The 12332-nt window shown below is 44.0% G+C and overlaps 1 protein-coding gene across 16 annotated transcripts in view; it reads left to right on the forward strand.

Annotated features, from left to right (window-relative positions):
• Positions 1 to 12332, forward strand: part of FOXP1 (forkhead box P1) — a 378724-nt gene that overhangs the window by 197685 nt on the left and 168707 nt on the right. For 4 of the 16 annotated variants that reach the window (XM_056501913.1, XM_056501925.1, XM_056501920.1 and 1 more), the window contains exon 1: positions 7250 to 8614. The exons of 5 other annotated variants lie outside the window; for them this stretch is intronic. The gene's annotated coding sequence lies outside the window, so the exon portion shown is untranslated. 7 more of the 16 variants (XM_056501917.1, XM_056501921.1, XM_056501918.1 and 4 more) reach the window with 5 other exon arrangements.

Genomic DNA, 12332 nt, shown 5'->3' on the forward strand with positions numbered 1-12332 from the left:
CGCAGCTCCGCGTGCCAGGAGCCGCATACTATGTTTTCCTAAAAATTACGTTCGAGTTGCCAAAAAAATTGGTGGGAACTTGCAATTTCCGAGTTACAAGTTCACACGCCAACTGCGAAAGGAGAAAAGCCGACGTGCGAGGTTTTGCAGAACCCTGACTGTCTCCCTTCCGGCTGAGCTCTAGTCTGTGCTCCCACCGGTGTCGTGTGTGCCGACAGCCGGAGCAGCTCCGGGGCTGGCGGCTCCCTTCCAGCGTGTGGGCAGCCCGAGCGGCACAGGCGAGCGGGAAGGCAAGGAGAAAAAGGAGACCGAGCTGCAGACTCAGACTTGGGAAGTAATTCCAGCCATGCCTTGGCGGATGGGAAACTGGGTTAGCCTGGTCTTTGGAAAAACGCAGGTTGGGCAATGAGAGAGGAGCGGATCGCCAGCGGAGCAGGTGGTCGTTTACAAAACAATCCTTCTTTTTATGTCTTTAGGAAGTCTTGAAGGAACGGCTGCAAGAGATCCGTTTGTTGCTGCCCATGCTCCCCTGTCAATTATTGAAAATAGCTTTTGCATATCCTGATTTTGTATGTTTAAGTATTTTGGGGTTTAACTTTGTTATTTCATTTTTTAAAGTCTTCAGCGGTTGCGTGTTTGACATGGCTTTGTTATCCTAGATGTTGTGTTATGATCTGGCACACAGAGCATTAATTCCTTTATCAGCTCTATTTCCTTTACAGTTGTTCATTTAATTGAGCTCCTCTGTGTATTTTGCAAAACAAGATGCATTCATTATAACTTGCAGACCTCAGATAGTACTGTAACATGTTTCAGAAAAATAGCACTTTTGTAGATAGTTGTGGAAGTTGGGTGTTTGGTTTATTTTTCAGATGATGGGAGGAAGCAGTAGCAGAATTCTTGCATGCATAATCAGTCAGAACTTTCCAGAAGCTCTTTATTCAAGTTATTTTCTTTTAAAGCTATGTTTACTCTAAGAATTCGGCTGAGGCAGTTGAAATATGTGGCTGCAGTGGGGAACAAAATACACTGTATGTTTTGTTACTCTCCTTGTTCTGCTTTGACTTGTGCAAACAATTCTAATCCAAAGGAAGAGATCATACGGTCTGTGGCTGCGGTATCGTACAATCCAGTTTAGGGTGCAAATTACCCTCTTATGGTGCATCCTGACATTGAATAGTCTTGTCTGGAATAGGCTGTAAATAGAGTGTATCCTTCTCTTTCACAAGCCCTTGGAGCAGGAAGCCACATGCCTTAGCTCTACAGTGTTAGGAGCCAGCACATCTGTGGGACCATGCACCTGCAAGCGGCTGGAGATGTTCAAGTACTGTCTTCAGTGCAGATTTTGAACATTAAACACTCATTTCTGGTTGTAAACGGCCTGTGCATGCTGCCGGGGGTTCAGCACCAGAAAGGCCATTTCCTGGAGCAGCCTCTGCCAAAAGCTTGGCAGTGAAGGTCCCTCCCAGCCCAGGGCTGAACAGCTGGTTCTGGAGAGGTCATGGTGCCACAGTGCTGTCTGTTGGGAGGTTTTCTGTTCCACTGGCATAATGCATGGAAAGGTGTGGGCAGCCACAGGAGTGCTCACAGATTTTCACTGTCATTGGCCAAGGCAAGCTGGAGAGGCTCGTTTGGTGCCCTGCAAATCCTCTCTGTTGTTGCCTCTCCCTCTCCCAGCCATGGCTGATGAGGTGGGCTTCGCTCCTTAGCCATTGGTGAGTGCAGAAGAGGGATTAAGAACTCTGTTTCCTTCATTCTGACTCAAAAGTGTGCATATGGACTTTTTTGGGGGAGTTAGAAAGAAATTGGTTTCAACAGAGCTTTTTTAAGGAGTTTTCTCAGGCACAAGATGAAATTTTGAGGTGAAAAAAAAATCACGCTTCTTTTCCCGCTTCTCTATTGGGCCAGTGTGGAGAGGACCAACTATATTTTTGGGTGCTTGGGATCCATGTGTGTGGCTGCTGAGGAACATGCTGCATGTACACATCTTCTGCATATAAATGTGATGAGGTGGAATCCTTGCTCTGGACTGAGACTGGAGCTATTCCTGGGAAAGAAAACATCAAGAAAAAGCTGGGGATGAAGGCACCTCTCCTGTCCTGCTCATTCTGTTCTGGCTGATGTGAACTGGTGTGCTGGGTGCTTGGATAGTGTGTGTATATGTGTTTGTGTGTTAGTTTACACACCAGTGTGCACAGACATATTTGGTCTCCCTGATGTGTTGTGCTGTCCTTGCTGTAATCTGAGAGCCACAGTCCTTGGAACAGGGCAAGAAGGCAAAGAGTCCATCTGTGTTTCCACAAAAGCTTAGCTAAGTGCATTTTTTTATATTGTGTTATGGGCCTGATTCTTGTGGGGGGGTTAGATGCTCTCCATTGTGGATGGTCAGCATTTTTGCAAGTCACCCTGCTCAGAAGTTGGTGGTTATGATTTTTTTTTTAAGGGGAAAAAGCATTTTTCCATTTGCTTCTCCATAAATTGCAGCCACTAATCTGCCCTTGGTTAGTTATCCACACATAGGCACACAGTGGGAGCATAAGAGAGACTGCACGTCTTGGAAGGCTTGAAGTGTGTGAAAACAAGGAGTCCTAATGAAAAGGGTTTTGCAATTTAATTGTTGTGGGTGTGCCTTTGTTTGTGCAAAGAAATGAAAGTGCTGGAGGCCGAAGTGCTTTCTTTATCCTCAGAACAGCGAGCAGTACAAACTTCCCTGGCCAGTTCTGCCAAGCTGCCCGACACCTGCAAGTCCCTGCAGAGCTTTGGCTCTCTGCTAACTGGGACCCCATCCCATGAAGACTTTGAGCCTTCAGCCTTCCAGCATTACAGGGCTCTCCAGAAATACCATGCTTGGCATGAAGGACCTTTCTTGGGATCTTTCTCTTAAGGTTCATCTCACAGATGTACTGCGTTTGGGAAGATAGTCGTGTCCTTTGCAGTGATTTTGAGAGTCATGGCTTTTCCTCGGGATTGATCTGCACATCTCCATGTAGCCAGTGTTCTGCTTGTTCAAGGCAAGGGGCTTGTTCTCCTTCCCACTGCCTTGTCAACCCCTTTGGAGCAGTCCATGAATCCCATTCTGGTGCCAGGGCGCCAAATGCCCTGCTCCCTTCTGCACCAGCCTCCTGAGCTGCCCCGTGCCCCACAGCAACACGATCCATTTTAAATAGATGCTGTTTGCAGCATCTTGGACTTGCTGTGCAAGGATGAGAAATGTTAACATAAATTCTTTAAATAACATCTAGTAGTGTTGAATGCACAGAATTATAAAACATTTTTATATTCTGAGACTCATTTGCATCTTCACATTAAAAACTGTGGTTTTCTTCTCAGGGAATGGTTGCAAGATCTGATTTGTTTTGAAATCAAAGCTAAATTTGTGTTCTTGCTTTCCTCTTTGCCCTTCATTTGACAAATTTTTCTTGTTCTATAAATACAGAATTGTAAACAAGGGCTAATCCTTAGCAACAACCTGGAAAGTTAACATTTCTCTCCAGCTCCTATTATAATTAATTCAGACACTATGAATATGATGTGATTTACACATAATATTCCTAAGGCCAGGATGTACTAATATCTTGTTAGAGAACTGAGGAAAAGAACATGCTTTTGTGTGTGCCATATAACATAATTGCACTGCATTTTCTTTCATGAGAAGATGTTTAAAGATGCTTTTTACTTTGCATTTGAAAAATGAAAGGCTTCTGCTTCTGCATTTGGCTGAAATTGTCTTAAATGTGTTTTCCCTCCTGCAGCAGTCAACATTGTCAAAACATTTTACAAAGTACACTTTAATAAGATAGGTTAGGACCATCATTATATTAATTTAATTCTCTGTGTAGGTAAATTCGTAAGATGCTTCCACTTTGTCATAAAAGTTTTTCACAGTAAACATCATCTGTTTTCCCTGTGCAAAAAAGGAAAGAGATAATATAGTCGACAAAAGGATAAATACCTTGTGTGAAAATTTTAAAAGTGTAGCTTGAACAGTCTTTCCCTCACGGTCCATCCTTGCATTTTATTTAATTTTCATTTAATTTTGTTTTGTTCTGTTTATATTTGTTCAGGGAGTGTTTTTGTAGTGTTAATCTGTGTAAGCCACATGCAGTTGAAAACTGCAGCTCCCAAAAGGCTGTGATTAAAACATTATGGATGTGGCAAACCACAAATGCAAAAGGAAGTTTACATTTAGATTTTCTTTATAGAAAATATTATATTCAAGTTTTGTAATACCTTGGTATCGTGGTCAGCATTGCCATAAAAATTCTGTGTTATATGGAATGATACAATCTGTGAAGCATTTCCCATTATGTAGACACCATGTCTTTAAATTATAGCAATTTCTTAAGATTTTAAAGCAAAATGAGCTCTTAGAAGTGTGATTAATAGCAGGGAATGAGGCTAACACTGGGTCATCAGTGGCACTCCATTACAAAAAAGGTTGGACTAATAAAAGCATCCATCTATTTGACCAATAAAGCATTTGAATGATATGCTTATAGTTTTTATCATAGTGTAGTTACTTTGTACTGAATAAACTGTGATTTTACGTGCTGGAAAAGGAGCGTGGAACAGGCAGCGTGGCTGAGGTGAGAGCAGTTGTCTCAAGTAGGGAAATATCAGGACTTTTATGTGAAGCTTGATGTTTTCAGAAGCCTTCAGGTTGCAGTGTCTAAATTTTTGAAGCTGCTGTGAAATATCTAAATCCCCCGTGACCCGTGCCTGCCTGCCCACAGTCATTCGGTGAGGCTGGCCCTCGCTGTCCTGCAGGGAGGGGAGAAAGGAGGGTATTGTGTGTAATCATTAATTCAGAGTTAAGTCCCCGGCAGCCCCAGACATCAGAAATACTCTGCTGCAGCACAGGAAATGGGGCAGCACTTCTGTTTTCCTGGTGTGCGGACGCCAACCCCGTCCTCGAGTCGCACCTTTCATCCTGCCTGCTATTATGCTGTCAACCTGGTGTATTAAAAAATAGGCAGTTGCCTGAACAATACTGCATTTGGGTTTTATTTAAATACCTGTCTTATTAGTAGGTTGTACTGATTTTGTGGTTTTGAACCTTTTTTCTTCTTCTTCTTCTCTCTCCTTTTTTTTTTTTTTTTTTTTTTTTTACTACAACAAAAGGCTAAATATTTTCTGAAAAAGAAAACGAAGGTTCTTGGCCAGCTGTGGATGTCCAGGATTGTGCTGTGAAAAAAAGTAACAAATATTCTAAAACTTGTAAAAAAATGATGAGGGGGGAGGCTTCTGGCCATCATGCTGTTTGCACATGAAATGGCAAGGGAGGGGAGATTAGTGCCAGGGCCAGCTGTGACCTTGGATGCTTCATAGATTTGAGACTGAGATGATTTTCCTCAGTGCTCGGTGGTGATGCTGGTGCACATCAGAAGATAGGGGTGAACCAGGAAGGGACAATGGGGCAGCTGGGAGGAAAAAGGACCCATGGAATAGCCCACAGCTACATCCCCTAACCCCACCTGACTTGTGAAGCATCTTAAAGGGCTTATTTTACGTAGGAGAGGGAAGAAGGGACCCATGGAGATCCCATGAAGGGATTGTGTTAGGGCAGGAATGTAACCTGCAGCCCCGGATTAACCTCTGCCATTAGAACCATCCATCTTCTCTCTATATATTTCACATCTTTCCCAAAATCCATGTTCAGGGTAGACAGCTTAGAGAAACCTCCCTAGAGGAGTGCTGAGATAGGAAATTTCATGAGTGTTACAAGGATGAGAGATGGAGGAGAGGCTTTCTGGAAGGTGGCAGACCCAGGGGATTTGGGTGTCCTAAGTACTTTGAGGACTTTGGGGCCAAGAGAAGGATGTTGGGTGGGGAGCAGCTGGGGGCCAGAGATTTTTGTTGCAAGAAGACATCCAAGAGGCTTCTGGGTTAACAAAGAGGAGCTGGGGAGATCTACAAAGATCAGAGAATGGTGATGGGAGGCAGAGGCAAGGGGGCTGAGGGTGGGAGAGAGAAAGGAGGGGGAGGAGGGCTGAACCATGGCTTCAGTGCTCTGCAGGGCCCTGGCACAGCCATGGGTGTGTAAATGACACGTGTCCATGGTCGTCTGGGCAGGTTGGGCTGCTTAAAAGCTGTTGCTTTGCTTGTTTGTTCTAGGAGTGAAATGAAAATTTTGCACCCCACCTTTTGCAGTTGTTGCTTTTCTGGGTTTTGATTTTTTTAAAAAATGCAAATGGATCTTTCACATCAGTGGTTTGGCCGGTAAATCTTGTTTTGTGAAACACTTTCAAGTGTTTTCAACTCCTTTCTTTCCCCTTTATCGGAACAGATGCACAGCTCTGTATTTTCCCCTGCTGCCTGTTGTCTTGAGGTTGCACAGCAAGACTGCAAAGGCTTTTTTGTTTGTTGTTGTTGAAGGGGAGGAAAAAACCCTCAATCCACAGAAGAGTTAACAGGATTTCACTTGATCTGCTCGTTTATGCAATGAGTAATGCGAGGTTGGTAACAGCAAATTGTTGTTTATAAGCAAACATGGCACTGTGTAAACAAGAAGGCCTGGTCCCCAACTGGTTTGATTTCATGGTGGTCAGCAGCTGATGCATGTAACGTACAACCTTTCTGCTTCTCGAAATGTCAGAAGAATGACTATTTGTTTGTCTTGAGTTCTTCCCAGCTGTTTACTCTGTAATGCATTTGCCTCAACCTTGATTCCCTAAGAGTGGCCCCTTTCTCCTCCCTGCTCTGTTTACATTAGTCCTGCCCCGAGTGTCACCTATGAAGTCTGTTGATTATTCCACCTGGTTAATGTTAAATTGCTCTTGCAAGATGATGTGTTTGTTCATAAACACAAATGCTGGGCCCCTTGTTTACTGTACCCATGGCAGCAATCAGTTATTAAACAAATATTGCTTTGTTTGCGGGTGTGAGCAGCAGTTTATCCTGCAAGGTCTGGAAAAAAACCTTTAAATGCTGGGATTTTGATAAAGGAGAAAAAGGGGAGCTTGTCCCTGGAATGTGGCTGAAACTCACTTCGGTTTGCTTTGCTTATCTTTAACTTGGGTGAAGGGGCTAGAAAGATTAGCAAGTTGTTTGGTTTTTCCAAGAGATTTCCTTAGTGTAATGATATCTATCCAGTTGTTTGCTTTTTTCAGAAGGGAGAGAGCACTCCTGCAAGACGACTAGCACAGCGGTAGATGGCTGATGGCTAGAAAATCCTGCATGGAGCAAGCAAGGAGGTAGAAGGTCTAGGATAAAGGTATAGGGCTATGAACCAGGTAATCATCCCAAAAGTACGGCCTTGTGTTCTATGTCAGCATTTGGTCGGGGGCTTCTCGGGTTCCCTCTTTTCTCACGTCGGATTTTAATTGATGCCTGTGCCCTCGATGGAGTTGGAAAAGGCAAAGCTTTCTGTTTTACTTCTGAGGAGATCTGAGGAAAATCTGTTTTAGAAGGAGAGCTGTTTGAATGGAGAGAAAATACCAAATTTGAAACGTGCTTTGTTGCTCCTCCTCCTGTGAGTGAGATGACGGGGCTGCTTTTCTTCTTTTTATAACTGGAAAACTGCGTTTACATCTGCTAATTTCTCTCTGCTGCCTGTTTGTTCTTTGGTTTCTGGGAGTCCTAATTAGAGAGCCATCCTGGTAGTTGTTGCTTTTGGGTTGTTTTGAAAACGAGCAAGAAAAACTTGCTTGCACCATCTTTGTTTTTCAAAATTATTGTTTGTTATTGTTTCTGAGTGGGGCTTGAATTTCAAATGCCAGGCAGGACCTGTTAGCACTAACAGTAAATGGCTAGGGCTTTTCACACAAAGGGAGTAAAACCTCTTTGAGTGACCTTGAAAAAGAAATGTTAGCTGTTTTTATGTGAAGGTGTTGTCTCTTCCTGTGTATGTGAATACATTTGTTAAAATGTGAAGGGGTTGTCTGTTCCTTTATATGTGAATTAATTTATTAAGATATCTTGGATACACATGCATAGAAAGGATAAAATTAAACAATTGTCCTCTTCACCCCTTGGAAAAGAAGACAACAACATATGCATAAAAATGTGATCCCCTGTATTCCCTAGTTTGCATCAGTGATCCAAAAATACTGCTTGTTTGGGCTGCAGTGTCAGGGCTGGAGGGGAGCAGGAGGTACCTGGAGTGTGTAAGTGGACAAGCTGGTCATTAATTGACTCGTGTTACTGCCATGAATCAAACCTTTGCTGCTGTGAACGAAGTGAAAATGGTGAAGTGAAAATGGCATTGTGCAGAATTGTTAGAGTTGCACCTGGCTTTGAGGTGGTTTTTGACTTCTGGAGGCTGCTAGAGAGTTTAGATATGCTTTAATGGAGATGTGCATGGAGGGTGGGAGTCTAATTCATCTACAGCCAGCACTTGGTGCGAGGTTTCGTGTTATCTTGTTGTAGCAGTGCTGCTGCTGTCTGGCACAAACTGACTGTATTTACTAAATGCAACTTTGGTCTTTTATTTGGTTGAACAGTCACCTGTTTTTCTGTGAGGCAGACTGCAAGAGTTTGTGATGCAAGCTCAGAGCAGTGTGCATGCAAACAAATAAGTCCTGGCTGTGAGAGCAGCCCTGCAGTTTCTGTTCCTGTTGTGCACGGAACGGCAGGGAGCCCCTCGCTGCTGTGATGCCTGGGCTGGGATGAGCAGGTGGGTACCTCCCCAGGGACCCCCACCACGGGGCAGCACCCAGGGAACTCTGCACCTCACCCTGCTGCACTTGTGACCTTCCTCCTGGAGGAGTCACTTCTCTGGTGCCGTGGTGCTCGTGTCCATGTGGAGTCGCATGGTACATTGAACTATGGCTTCTGGTTTGGCTTGGGGGTTTTTTTGGCCACTCGCCATTTCCTTTCCTTCCAACTAAGCAATGATCCCGGTGATGGTAAAGATGATTTCTGTCAAGCACACAGCTGAAAGACAGCTCTCCCCAAGAGAGAGGAAGGAACCTCACTCTGTCGATGATGGTATGTAAATGATTACATCATATTTGCCAGTCACTTGGAAGTGGCCCAGCTCCAGAGCTTTTATGCATCTATGGCATGAGCTTCATGCTGAATATGGGTTTAATAGCTGTCAAGCTGAGAGGCATAGATTGAGATAGAGCTGGCTTTGCAAAGGGGCTTTGTTTATCCAAGGTGAGACTGGGAGTAACTTCTGTGTGGATTTGTAAAGTGAAGGGAGAATGCAAAACTATGATTTGAGGAAAGTTGAATTGTTCATTGTCTGTCTAATGCTTTGGGTGTTGCCTCATGGAAGGGAGAAAGACCTGGTATCTTCACAGCTTAGTATGTTTTAGTGCTCTGGTTTTTCATGGGCACCAACTCCAGCTCATTTGAATAGAGTAAATGGCAAACTTTTTAATGTTTGTTTCAATTAATTCTTGGATTTGCTCAATCTCTGTTCTTACTGATTGTGGTCAGCAACACCCTCAGCAGAAGAGACTTCCTTAGGGGTAGCTGCACTGACTGGTTCTCTGACAGCTGAAGTTGTTTGACCATGATTTCACAATAAGTCAGTGTGGCACAAGTGGGATTAAGCTCCTGGTTCCCCATCCCTTCTCACCACAGCAGTCTTAAATTTCAGTTCCTGCAGAGCATCAGTCAGCCTTTCACTGAGCTGCCTCCAAATGATTTCAGGTTGCTGTGGCCCTGATGATAACACACTGCTGCTGGAAAACGGAACCCAGGCAGTGTGAACCACACACCCCAACAGTGAAAGAGGGGTTGCCATTGCATATAGTTAAATAAATTAAAATTTGTGACTGTCTGCTTCTAGACAGGAGCTGCCATTCAGCAGATTTGAGGGTGGTAAGAGGACATAAACCCATAATAGGGGGTAACAAGCCAGGCTGGTCACCATCAGGACCCACAGGGAGGAGGTTGGGCAACTTGTGTTCTTCTCCTGTTGGCTGTTATACTCCACCACTTGTGGAAAGCACAGGCATTTCATTCACTGAATTTAGATGCACCTTCACGTTTTCCTGCTCCTTGCTTTTACTTCTGTCTCCTCCCCATGGCTCTGCATCACCAAGTAGCTCTACCCCAGTGTCAGCAGGGCAGGGAAGGGGAGCAGCCCTGTGTGAACCAGGTGCCAGGGCTCTGATCTATAGGGATGCTCCAGGAGCAGTGAGATTTGTTTCCCTTCCTGGGGAAGCCAGCACATCACCTCAGCCATGTGCTCGAACTCCAGCAGCCCAAGGCTTGGGATGAGTCCAGCTGAAGTGAGAGAGTCAGAAGGCAGAGGCAAGGATATGCTGCGGGTAGTCCCATTTCTTCTGGACCCTTTATTTCCTAAGCACTAAATGAAATTTCAGATTTTAGATATGTCTAGACATATACAGTGCACGATAAAGTTGATAATACATTAATCATTTTTAACAACAGGTAATATGCATAATTTATGGTGTTACAGTGCTATCTTTTTTGATATTTATGATGGATAATGCTCAGTTTTTGCCCTCATATTACTGCTTTAAATTATACCACAAGAAAATTAATGAGAAAGTAGATTTATGGCTTTCATTTGTTTGTCAATTCGGAAATTAATTGGGTGTTAATTTTAGCCGTCCCTCATCAGACCAGGTCTTTAGTATGTGTGCATTACTTTGCATTCATTGAAGCCTACCTCCCATTTACTGTGGGTCACTAGCTTTGCATACATTAAAATAGCCCTCAGGCTCATTCTCTTGATTACTTTTTGAACTGCCATGCATTAGAAAATTTACGCCTTTCTGTTATAATTATGAAAATTCTCTATTGGAAGATGGTGCTTGCATAACAGCAAGTGTACAGTCTTGCTCAGCGATGTAAGATCATATAGCAAATCCCAATACATTTTTGTTCTAATCCTAGAAAATAGCACTCTCGACAATCTTTGTTGTGTGAGTTTCATCCTTTGAAATTTCAAGGATCCATTTTAATGCATTGAATTACCTCTTTAAGCTGAGGAAATATCAAAGGATTTCACCTCGTCGCTGTCTCTTTGTTTCCTCTTTCCACACATCCCGTGCATGTTCCTTCCCTTGCCTTGCTCCATGTTTGCCTCTCCTCCTCCAAACCCTGCTGTCAGACGTGACTCAGCATCACTTTTTAGGACAGCGAAGCCTGATTTGCTCTGTTTGCTACTATTTTGGTTGATTCCTAAAGATGATCCTTAATTGCACTTTGAATCCCCTTCTCCTTTCTCCTACTCCTGCACAATTCAGCAACCACCAGTAGTGTGTAGGCGAGTGGCCTTCAAAGGGGTAAGCATGAAGTTTTATCCAAAAAGTACCCTAATGTACTGACAGTTGATCTATAGTTAGTTAGTACATAATTATACCTAAAATACACCCTGTCAGCAGGATAAATGACGGCTACTGAAAACTCTAAAAGCATGACGGGTGTTCACCCATCTGCAATGACGAGAGCGGAGGGGTTTGTAAGTTGAGAAAGGCTGGTGAGTTCAGCATGATCTGATTTAGTTAAATCATGCCATATGTTGGGATAGCTCTCTCTAATAGTCGTGCTAACCACAAACACAGGCAAAGAGAAGTCATCTGGTCCACCTGGCTAGTTTGGACTTCCCTCCCCGGCGTTACTTCTGCACTTAGCATGGTGGCAGCCCTTGAGCTGCTCATGTGAAGCTGGCTGATTCACAGTTAATTGTGACATGGTGTAATTTAGTAAATGAGCAGCTGAACATCTGTACGCCTTCCCCCACGGCACATCAAGCCTTACCTTACACAAGGCTTTTAATTTCCACTAGTGGATCCTTTTTCTTTTACTGAACTCATGGATGGCGGCATGGTGCTGCTGGCTGCCTCGCCAGCCTAGGCACGGGGTGTCAGCTGGAGGAGATGGCTGTTTTGGCATCAGCTGGCGGACATCAAAACATGTTCCTGGAAAAATTCACTACCTGTGGTAGGATGTGGAGCCTGAGGTTCTTTCCCTGGCAGGGCATTTGCTCCAAAGATACCGGGACTAGAAGAGACCACCTGTGAGTGGGGCAAGGGTCTCCTGGGAAAGCTGTTGGGATCCTGCTGTGGGTCACAGCAGTGCCAGGCTGGTGCTGCAGGTGTTTGTCTGTCCCTGTGCTGTGGGGAGGCAGCTTTGCTCCTGCTCTCTGTGTTCTCTTGCTGGTCACACTCCGGATCACGTTTCGTTTTCGAGAGGTAAAATCCTGTATTCGCGGTGTTATGTTGTTGTGGAATTCTTCCAAACAGTGTTTTTTTTTTGGTTTTGTTTTTAATAATTGCACAGATGAATGCCCTAAAATTATTCCTGAGCCTTTTTTGGGGAGCTGCTTGTGACAAATAGGTAGAACTTGTATTTATAAACCATGCACGTATGGATAGAATGCCTGCTGGAGAATTTTGGACGAGATCGTG

This window comes from Oenanthe melanoleuca, chromosome 12, assembly GCF_029582105.1.
Source record: "Oenanthe melanoleuca isolate GR-GAL-2019-014 chromosome 12, OMel1.0, whole genome shotgun sequence".
Lineage (NCBI taxonomy): Eukaryota > Metazoa > Chordata > Aves > Passeriformes > Muscicapidae > Oenanthe > Oenanthe melanoleuca.